This window comes from Mauremys reevesii, linkage group 5 (assembly GCF_016161935.1).
Source record: "Mauremys reevesii isolate NIE-2019 linkage group 5, ASM1616193v1, whole genome shotgun sequence".
Taxonomy (NCBI): Eukaryota; Metazoa; Chordata; order Testudines; family Geoemydidae; genus Mauremys; species Mauremys reevesii.
Window position 1 is genome coordinate 128,204,497 of NC_052627.1, and position 11,449 is coordinate 128,215,945.

Here is an 11,449-nt window from a genome sequence, read left to right on the forward strand (position 1 = left end):
AGTGTAACAGAAGGGAGAATTGGACCCCCTGGATTTAAAAGGAAGCCGATAAAATAAATCAAGTTGAATAAAATGGAAGGGATTCCAAACTGAGAATCAATTGTCAGGGATGTGGGGAAATGAGGCCCAGGGAAACTTAAGGCAAATGTGATGAATTGTTTCAAAAAGAAAATTAAGAATAATATTTTGGAGCACTTGTGCCTGGCAGGCTAGATAAATGATTAGTGTCTCTTTAATTTGATAAAACTTTATTTTTTTTCTGTCGTGAAGTTTTGCACATGTAAAATATCTCTGGAATTTCAAACTTCTCCAGGTCTGTAACCTGAATAAATGGAGGCAAAAAGTGAGCTTCCGATTTGCATTGAAATTCAGTATATTTATGCTTGTAATCAGGTTCATTGAGGAAAAAGTTATTCAGAGGGAGCATTTTCATTCCTGATAGCATGGCAGTGAATATTTACAATCTGACTTCTGAATTCAGTGCATGCAGATATTACCATACCCTCTATTGCTCTGCTGACAAAACTTACTACCACAATCTCAAAGTACTGAAGTCCTGATCAGTAACTAGAGTACAAGAGACACACATTGTATTTGCATACTGTGCTGTGCTAGTATAAAAACCTAGGTGAATGGCTAAATGTAGGCCAAATATTCAACTAGTGCAAATATCAGTGGATTTCAGTGATGCTACGGTGACTCAAAACCAGCTGAGGATTTAGCCCTGAGAATCTTTTTTATAAAACAAACAATCCCGCTCAACAGATAAGATAAAAATCTAAAGAGGTGTGTTGGTTACCGCTACAAATTATACAGTCCTGAGGTTGTCAACAATAATGTCAGGAGGTAAGCAAATAAACTTTGCAACATTTTTTCAGATACAAATCTGTTTTAAAGGGGGCACATCTAGGATAAAAAAGACTATGTATTTTTAAAACTCCCTGTGTTATTATTAACACCCTAGAGCATTGAAACAGGATTGATCAAATCTCATTTAATTTTCACCGTTTCAGCTTTTGGTGCTTCACTGGTCTTGGGACACATAACTCGTTTAAGCAGTTTCACTTCCTAGTGCTCATGATCTGTCTAGTCTGTCTAATCTAGATACTTAAAGAGCTCCTGTTGCTAAAATATCCATTAGGATCATGCTGTTCTGTTTGGGTTTCCAGCGCTCCAAGGGACAATTATATGGACCCGAGCTCATAAGTGTGTTGAATAAGTTCTTTTGTTGACTTCAGTGTGAGTTCCACATGGAGGCCGCTTTCAGTGACACACCCTAGATTTTCGACAAAACCTGTTTTCTTTAGAAATATTAGAACACAATTTCATAGAAACAAATATTGATTTTGGTTTTGTTTTTTAATTTACAACAAACCATATTGGCAGAGTCCCTCCATAGTTCTCAAAAGACAGAATTCAATATCAGGAAAAGGGACTATCTGTAGCTACACATCAGTTATCCCACTTTGCTTTGTGTACACTGCACCTTTTAACACTGAAATCCTTGTTTACACTGGGAATGAACCCCAGTTTCAGACAATTGTGTATATGCACCAGAGGAATGCTCAGAAAAGTCATCCTTTGCCCCAGTGGAGTTTACCCATTCTCAAAAGAAATCAAGGTCAGCTCCATCCGTGCAAAATGTGTTTAGGCATGTTTCAGCAGCCATTTTGTCCTCAGAATTGCTGAAATTTATGTAAAGGAGAGATTTGTCCCATCGGGTTCTTTCACCCCCATGGGGAAAATTATATCAGATATGTTGGCAATATTTATTTTATGTCTGCTGTGCTATAGGCATTTATTATTGAAGGCAGGATCAAAGAAACACACCTTTCATTTGGAATTGAAAGCAGTGAGCTTTGAGGCAGTTCTTAGATTCTGTGAGACTTAATTTAATGGTTTTCAACCAGCCCCCAAAAACTTTTTTGTCTCCTGCACAAGTGCCACCTTTGTGGTGGACAGCTCCATTGTACCTGAGGAATGGAGCTGGTGGCCATAATCCTCATCCTAGAACTATGGGCATTTGTTTAAAATTATCCTGGAGGCCAGATCATTGAGTGTCATTGAATGTCTCTTGAGTTGTTCCTTCCAATTTATACTATCATACTTTTTATCCCTGCCTTCGTTAATCTACAACAGCCAGCACATCAGCCCCATCTGAACTTTATCGCAAACCTGTCTTTAAAATTAGGTGACTGGGTTAGTAAGATAGTGAAGCATTGCAAAGGTCCCGGTTTCTTTCCTCACTGTACCTAAATAGTCACATTCTCCATTGCTTTGTGTAGTATTTTTCACATATGCAAAACAAGTCTAATAGTACCAGTTCAGAGTGGTAGCAGTTTCAAGGTACAACACAATGAAGAATCGGATGTCAAATGTTCATAAAGGCAGCCTGATCCTGCATCAGTGGGAGTGTCACTATTGACTTTAATGCAGTAAGATTAGGTTCAAATAGCTTTACTACTTGCTTTCCCAAAGCTCTACCTGGTCAGCCTTTTCCTATCCATCTTGGTTCACCCTTATGCCTTTTATGCCTCTCATCCCATTATGCTTGGAAGTTTTCCTCTCCTTTCTCAACTCTCTCCTCAACACATACTTCTACAGTGGAGCTGCTCATCAATGCCCTCTGCCAGCTGTGATGCTTCTGTGGAGCTAGGCCAATTTACATCAGTTGAAGACCTGTCTTGAGGGCCCTGTTGGATCTTTCTTCACCCTTAATGGCCAGACGTAGGGCTTGGCTACACTTACAGTGCTGCGGCAGTGCAGCTGAGCCATTGTAGCACTTAGTGATGGCACTACCTACGCCAACGGGAGAGCTTCTCCCATCTGCATAGAACTCCACTTCCCTGAGAGACGGTAGGTATATCGATACAAGGAACCCTCTCATAGACATATCACTGTCAATACCGGGAGTTAGGTCGGTATCACTGTCTCTCAGGGAGGTGGATTTTCCACATCCCTCAGTGACACACTTATGCCGATAGTTAAAAAACAGAGTGGGCAACGATGTCTTTTCCCAAGGAACATAGTAAAATACTGTGAATTCTACATAAAAATTACTTTCAAGCACTTCTCATACTAGAAAACCCAGGCAAAAGTACCACTAAGTATAAAGCTGATTGTCCTGCTCTTACCCTCAGAAAATCATTATAGATTAGCTCATATTGGCTTGGGTCTGCTAGGTCCTCTTTGGAAGTTCCTTTCAGTGCAACGGGTCTCCAACTGTGCGTCAGGACCCCACACTGGATCACAGCTCCATTTTAATGGGTTTGCCAGGGCTGGTGTTAGACTTGCTGGGGCCCAGGGCCAAAGCCTGAGCCCACCACCCAAGGCTGACGCTAAACTCGAGCCTGAGGACTTCAGCCCTGGGTGACAGGGTTCAGATTGCAGGCCCCGTACCTGGGGCTGAAGCCCTTGGACTTTGGCTTTGTCCCCCCACCCCAGGAATGGTGTGGCCCAGTTCAGGTTTTGGCTCACTGCACCCCACCCAGGGCAATGGGCCTCAGGCAGGGTCAGGTTTTGGTCCCCCCTCCTAAGGTCACGTGGTAAATTTTGTTGTCAGAAGGGGTTCACGGTGCAATGAAGTTTGAGAACCCCGGTGGGAATGCAAAGGTTGTTTCAGGAAGCAAGAACTTAAAATGAACACAGCCTGTAATGGAGTTTTATATACTTCACATGCACTCAGTTTTACAGGATCTGTGCATTGTAGATGGGAAATTTCTACACCAGCAGCAGAGAAGACTTGCAGCTGCAGCTCACAGAGTTGGGGGTGTTAATACAGAGCACTTATATGATGAAGACTAGCAATGCCAATCAGTTGCATGCTTCAGAGCAATAAAGCACAATCAGTCTGACAACAGGACTCCATTGTTAACTGCAAATTTCTTATGAAAGCAGTTTCACAATGGAAGAGTCTTGTGAGAGTACTCCATTGCCCCTTGAACTACATTAAGATCTATTTCCCCCCATACTAGCTGAGGTCTGCTCACCACAGGGCAATTCATCAGAATGGTTAAAAAGTTGTAGGTAGCTGCACCTTGGTTACATTTTGTTCTGCTTCATTCCAGTAGATCAGGTTACAACAATGACTCACCCCAAGATCTGGCTGAAATCCGCTAGAGCAGGTGCATCCCTGCTGGATTCTCTTACATCTCTGTAACACAGAACAACATAACACATCTTGTGTTAAAGCAAATAGCAGACAGGTCTGCACATGATGGAACTGAAGGTGCCAACAGGAGTCTATTAGGTTTTGGTGGGTGTTATGTACAGGTTAGACATTGGGAAAATCACCAAAAAGTAATTAGATTTTTCTTTTCAGGTAAAACTCTTGCTACAAACGAGCTCTGTCCCCCGCTGTGCTCCACATGGTCAAACTAATGTTAATATACTTGGGGACACTCAATTCTTTTCAACAAAGCTGACACTTCAGAAACATAGAACTCTTTTCCCCATCATTACTGTGCTTTTTTCCCCCTAAATCTTCAAAATGTGGCCCTAATTTAGAATAAGCTTCCCTTTTCTAAAAAGCCCATCATTTTTTAAAGGATTCCTTTGAGCCGTGCCCACTTCAAGTAGTCTCCCTGCTTGACAATGGGTACATCTGCTCAGTCTAGTTTGGTGAAAAAGATTTGGATTGTAATAAGTTGTATTTATACGGCACTGAAAAGTGTGTGTGTCATTTTACAGATAAATAATAGCAGCTAGCCCCTGCATTGAAGAGCTTACTATCCCATTTAAACAGAAAAGACGTGATGAGGGAAGATCAAGGTAGGAAAAAGATAACAGGGCAGGGGATAAGGGGAATAAGAGTTGCAAATACAAGGTCATAGTCCTGGTTCTGCTGCCTGGTGTAGCTACTTAAAGCATGATTCTGCTCCCATTGAAATCCATGGCGAAATCCCATTACCTTTAATTGGAGCAGGATCAAGTTTGTACACATGCAGAAAGTGGAAGCTGCCACTCTGATTTGGTCTCCTTTTTACAACCACTTTGAACTTGTTCACTTTGCACAGGTATAAACAGCTACACAAGATGCAAAGCCAGCAAGAATTGGCCTCTGTGAATTTATCTGATGGCTCTGCCAGCATCTTGGAAGAGCTGTGTCTGTCTATCTGTCTGCGTCTGTTATGGTATTTCCTCTTTGCGTTTCAGGATTTTATAGACTTCTAAAGGCCCTAGTATATTTATCATGAAAACCACCATTTCATAAACAAATAAAGAAAACTTGTACAACGCCAGCTTTGGACATGTCTTATTTATTGTAAAACTCTCAGGGACAGTGTTGAAGTAGTTTGCTTTACTTGCTGCTTTGTTGTATAAAAGCAGGCAGCTTATTTTCTGACCTTAAGAGATCTGGCTTCATATGAAAAGGATTCTAAAATGAGCAATAAAAAAACATAGCTGTAAAAGGAGCTAGTATCTTCGCTGACATTTTGTATGTCTTCGGCCGAATAGAGGTGGTGGAAACAGCGCAGACCCAGAAGGAGGGAAGGATTAAAACGATAATGTTAATAGCCATATTGCATTCATTGAGCTTGTTAATGCTAAACCTTCTGGCTATGAATGTCAGTGTGCAGAGTACCCAATGTGTCTCACATATTTCCATCTATATCTGTTCCACAGAGGACTCTGTCACAGCGCTTGGCTCTGGGGCATAGTTTTCCAGCTCAAACGATAGAGGCTTGTCCTTTAGCTCTGGAGGTCACAGGTTCAATCTTCATTGCCAAGTGAGATGACAATCATTGAAACGACTTTACTCACTATGAGGAGACAGTACTAAATTATAGATGTTTTCGGTAGGAAATAGCTGTGGGTCGGCTTGTATTTCTTATTATGGGAGATCATGAGGATAATGAATTATGGAGGTATGTTCCAGTTATATGGATCTTTCTATCTAGGCATTTATTAATTTAAATTAAACATCTTTTTCTCTTTAAAAATAAACCTATTGAAAATTAAATTTGAAATTGTGAAAACTTATATTAAGGCCTAAACTTACTATAAACTATTAAAATAATTTCCCAAGCAGTATGTGTCAGTTGCCAAAGTTTTAAAGAAAGTCAAAGCACTGAACTGATGAAAGTTACTGGCTAAGCACTTGGAACCAGCATTTCTTACAGTGCTAAACCAGCTTTTGACAGCAGTAGCATCTTCTGCAGGTATCAAGAGACTATGTTCATTTCATTTCAGTTTATTCAAATTATTAGTTCAGTGAATAGTTCATTGCAAGCTGTGAAACCAGTTGGGAGTTGAGAAAGCAGGAAAACTTTTTTTCCTCTTTCAGTCTATGAATAAAAACAAGGTGTGAGAAGATGAGACCTACTAGTGCTAAAATATTGAAGGAAACAAATCAGTTCAAGTCACTAACTACAGATAATACTTCCTTTAGTTAACGAATCCGTTAATTTGAACTGCAAAATATGTTTTGTAAACTTACTTTTCCCCCTTATCTATCCATAAATTTAAGGCAGCCATATTTAACTAATTAACAGCAACAACAAAAAATGCTGTTTTGTGCATTTTAATTGCATTCCAATTTCCAGCCAAGTGCAGCTTGACACAATTCACAAGTAAAACATGAATCATCTAGTAAATAAGAAATGTCATTTATCGTTTTCTAACATCATAAAAATGTGAAAATTAAGAATCTGAATACATATATGTAAAGCTACGTAATTGCTTCAATAAATGTGTATCTGTATAGTATATCCTCCTTGTTAGCAAAAAGAAGTATCAAATTATACCAACCAGTGAGAATCAACCTTTCTTAGGAAAATAACTCAAAAGTATAAATGCAACACAAGATTAAAATTGATGATTTAAATAAAGATTTCCTGCTTGATGATGATTTAGATCATGATTCAAATTGGTGATTTAAATCACTTTGAATTAAATTAATCCAGCCAATGGGACCCTGTCATAGGTTTGTTCCCCACTTTGAACTTTAGCGTCCAAAAGGTGGGGCCCTGCAGATACCCTTCTAAGCTTAAATCCTAGCTTAGATCTGATAGCGCTGCCACCAACCAAAAATATAGTGTTTTGGTACACTTTCCATTCCCCCCAAACCTTCCCTGGGAAATCCAAGACCCAAACCTCTTGGGTCTTAACACAAATGGCAATAAACCATTCCCCTACCTTCCCTCCTCCCTTAGTCTTTGGGAGAGATTACCTTGATTCAAACTCCTTGAATCTAAACAAAGAGGGATTCACCTTTACCCCTTCTCTCTTCCCCCCCCTCCTATTCCTGGTGAGTCAAACTAATCCCCTGGGGTCTCAAACAAGGGAAAAAATCAATCAAGTTCTTAAAAAGAAAAGTTTTTATTAAAAGAAAGTAAACACTATCTCTGTGACACCAGGATGAAAAATATTACAGGGTCTATCTTATAAGAACTCAAGGGACTCCCCCTCTTCTAGCAGAAGCACAAGTAACAGCAAACACATTTTTGCAAATACAGAAAGCAACTCAAAAGACTAATCCGCCTTTTTAACTAATATTCACTATATTGAATAGAAGAGACTATTTCAGGAAGCTTGGAGAGCCTGGATGTACGTCTGGCTTCTCTGAATCCCAAGAGAGAACAATCCCCCAAACAAAGAACCCAAACAAAGACTTCCCTCCACCGAGATTTGAAAGTATCTTGTCCCCTGATTGGTCCTCTGGTCAGGTGTCCACCAGGTTCACTGAGCTTGTTAACCCTTTACAGGTAAAAGAGACCTTAACCCTTAACTATCTGTTTATGACAGACCAGATTTCTGAAATCCATAGATACGGACCCTGACATCAGTCACTTCTTGTCCCTACACTATAGAGGATGGTCTTTATAGGCATATATGAGCACTTTTGGTCCTTTATTTTGGAATGATACATATTTGATTCAAACCCTTAATCCATCTGTTTATGCTGTTCTCCATTTTTGTCCTGAAGACTATGTTCTGATTTTTCCCTCTTGCAATTATAGCGTTAAGTTGTCACAGAAAACTTGGATCTCTTTTGTTCAGCTAAATGGCGTTAGGCTAAATAAAATCCCGCAATCCTTGATGTAAGTAGCAGTTAATACAGGGTATGTCTACATCTGAGCTGGGAGGTGTGATTTCCAGCTGACGTAGATATACCTAAATTAACTCTGCTTGAGCTAGTGCCTTAAAGCAGCAGCCTGGCCATGGCGGCTAGGACTAGCCGCCCTGAGTACAATCCTGCCTGTCCCTCTAGCCATGTACTCAGGTAGCTAGCCCAAGCTGCTACCTCAACCCATTACTGAACATATTTTGTGCAAAGTGAATTAAAACTAGAAGTCCAAAGGAATGACTGAAGCTCTATAGATCAGTCAGAGGTCATGATACTTAGTATTTTATGGAAAATGAATCAAATGCATACCTGAAAATATACCTTTTTTTCCTAAGCTATAATGCATTTTGGTTTTGATGTCAAAGGACATCATTTTTATGAACTGAAACTGCACCATTTAATCCTGTAAAACCACGGAGCAGCTAAATAATATGTGTAATGTTTAGAATATTGTTCAGATTTTAAAACGTGTTCTCCATACAATATTGAGAGAGCAAAGGGTTCTGAACCAAGTAGATTCTTGTCAGTTCAGTGTCCAAACATTGAATTACTAGAATGTACACTATATTATAGACTATTGAAAATCTGTCCCTAAACTGGGCCCGTTTTCGGTTCAAGAGAAGCAAAATGATCAAGATGGGTATACTGATTATTCTGATCTCACTTATATCCCAGTGAACCAGCGAGAGTTAAGATTAGTTACAATATTACAACTCTACAAGTGAAACCTACAAAACAGAAGTCAGCTATCTGAGCATACATGCGACAATGGCTCTCATGCTGTCTATCTTCAGGCTGCCTGCCTTTAAACCTACCACTCCCTGACTACTTCTGTGTTGTAGCACTAACTGCTTGCCAAGCTACAGCCTGTCATTTAGACTCTAGTGGCTCTCTGTTGTTCCACATATCAAAGATTCTAATTGCTATTTTAGACAAGTCAGTCTTCTAACCCAAATGACTTGGAAAATTAGCATTTACATCACTGCCGATATTATTTCTGATGCTCTATCCCAGGTTGCATGTATGAGATATTGACTGGATCATAGTTTATGTCTCTCAAGATGTTCATGTGAAATTACAGTTCAGAATTTCCCTCTGCTGTAAATATTGTTTCAGCTAAACCTTTTTAAAGCATTTTTTTAGAAGTCTTCCTAGATTTTAATGTGACTCTCACTCTAGATGGACTCTTTGTTCCTTTGATTGTATTGACGGACAGCCTGGATGGGATGGTGGAGATAAAATTCAATTCCCTTTAGACAAAATGATAAATATCCTATATATTTATAATTAAAATTCATACCAGATTAATAGTCACTTTTTCATAGGAACGTATGATATCTCTTACTCCAGATCGAAACAGTAGAATTTCCAGTTCCGTATTCTGTCTCTAGCAATGGCCAGTAGTGTACCTTCAGAGGAAGGTGCAAGAAAACCTGAAAAGGACAATTATGGAGTAGCCTGTGTATATAGAGAAAAATTTCTTCTTAACTTCTGTTTGGTAGTGGTTGGGTTATGCTCTAAAGCATGAAGATTTACACTCCTAAAATTTTTATATCCTATCTAATGTAGCTGTTGATGTTCTCATTATCTATATAAATGTCTAATCCTTTTTTGAATCCTGCTAAGCTCTTGCTAAGCCATATTGATTTTTATCTTTGGTTACCCTACAGGTATCGCCCTCCTGACTCTCTAAAGACATGACAGCAGGAGAGTTAGAAGTTCTGCAAGAATATTTATGGTATCTTAATCATGCATCTCCTGTAGCTGTAAGAAAATCTCCCTGACAAGTCTTTTTAATTCTGCTAATAATTCTAGTAAGTTCTTCTCCAAGAAATTGGACGCATGTACACACTTTATTTACTAAAATAGAATTTTGCCTAGCTTGGGCAAAAATATCAATTGTTAAGCTTTAAAAAATTATGGAAACAAATGGGAGTAAATTAGCTGTCCTACAGACAATGGTTCAGACTTTGTTGTCACTTTGATTGCTTAACTACCTTCAGTTTTTGCTGTAAATATAAAAATGGGGGCTAATCTTTTGTGGTTTGATTCATTATGCACTTCAGCTATTGCAGATATTCATCCACTTCTGTTATCTAAAACCAGAACACCATATGGGTTAGAATTAATTTGTACGGTTATTTATGTGTTTCTTACCATTTACATCTCATTCTTTCCTGGTTGTTGTGGCACTGAACAGACTTATCAATTAGTATGATTTCAAGCGTTCCACTCTTCTCTTCTCTTCTTTAGAGGGCGGGGGGCAATTTGATTTCAGACTTATAAGTACCTACATAGGGAACAAATATTTAATAAGGGTCTTTCCATTCTAGCAGAGAAAGGTATAACACACTGGCTGGTAGCTACACAAATTCGGACTGGAAATAAGGTGAACATTTTTAACTATTAGGCCATGTCTAAACTACAAAGTTAAGTTGACTTCATGTAAGTCACCACTGAGCCTCCAATTTAAGCAAGTCAATCTTGCATGTCCACACTATGCTCACTGTGTCAGCAGAGTGCATCCTTACTAGCAGGGCTTGCACACAGAGCACCACACTGTGGGTAGTTATCCCACAATGCATGTAGCCAAGTGGAATTTTGGGTTGGGCTTCTAATGCCTTATGGGTAAAGCTAAGATTATGTCATGGAGGTCGTGGAAGTCACAGAATCTGTGACTTCCAGCAACCTCTGTAACATAGGGGGGCCCGCAGCTGACCAACCACTGCTGGCAGCGGGGGACCCTGCAGCAGCCCAGCCTCCATGGGTGGAGGGATACCCTGCTGCTGACCAACTGCTACCACCAGCAGCGACCTCTGAGCTGCCCAGCCGCTGCTGCTGGCAGGGGTCCTCCCTTCAGCAGCTCAGCCACCGCAAGCAGCAAGAGCTGCCCTCCAAGCCACCACCGTGGGTGGCAGAGGGACCCCAGACCTGCTCAGTGGCTACAAGCTGCCGCCGCTGGCAGAGGCTCCCCGCAGCTCCCCTGCTGCCATAGATGATGGGGGAATCACCTCCACAGCTTCCAACCCCACAAGGTGTGAGGGGACCCTCTCAGCCACTGGGCAGTGGGGTCCCTGCAGCTCCCAGCCACTGCAGGGAGGGGCAGAGAACTGGACCCTCCTCCCTCCCCATTTTGTCAGGGATGTTTTTAGTAAAAGTCAGGGACAGGTTGTTAGAATATAGATATACAGGCGTGCCTGTAAAGGCCTATACTTTAAGAACTTAGGTGTATTTTTATCCTTTACCTAGTTATAATGATATAAAACAAAAAAATCAAAATCACAGTCTGCCTGTGTATGGGCCTTGTGTCTGACGAGCAGCGGCTGCAGAACTTTTGAATGTGTAATGCCACTTTTCCAGGAACTGTGTGAAGAGCTTTCC

At 40.3% G+C, this 11,449-nt stretch overlaps 1 long non-coding RNA gene across 2 annotated transcripts in view; it reads left to right on the forward strand.

Moving 5' to 3' along the window:
• The window catches only part of LOC120406838, a 127,187-nt gene extending 117,151 nt beyond the window's left edge, over positions 1-10,036 (forward strand). For both annotated transcript variants that reach the window (XR_005599621.1, XR_005599622.1), the window contains exon 3: positions 9,739-10,036. This is a non-coding gene — a long non-coding RNA (uncharacterized LOC120406838). The remainder of the gene's footprint in view (positions 1-9,738) is intronic.
• The last annotated feature ends 1,413 nt before the right edge of the window (positions 10,037-11,449 follow it).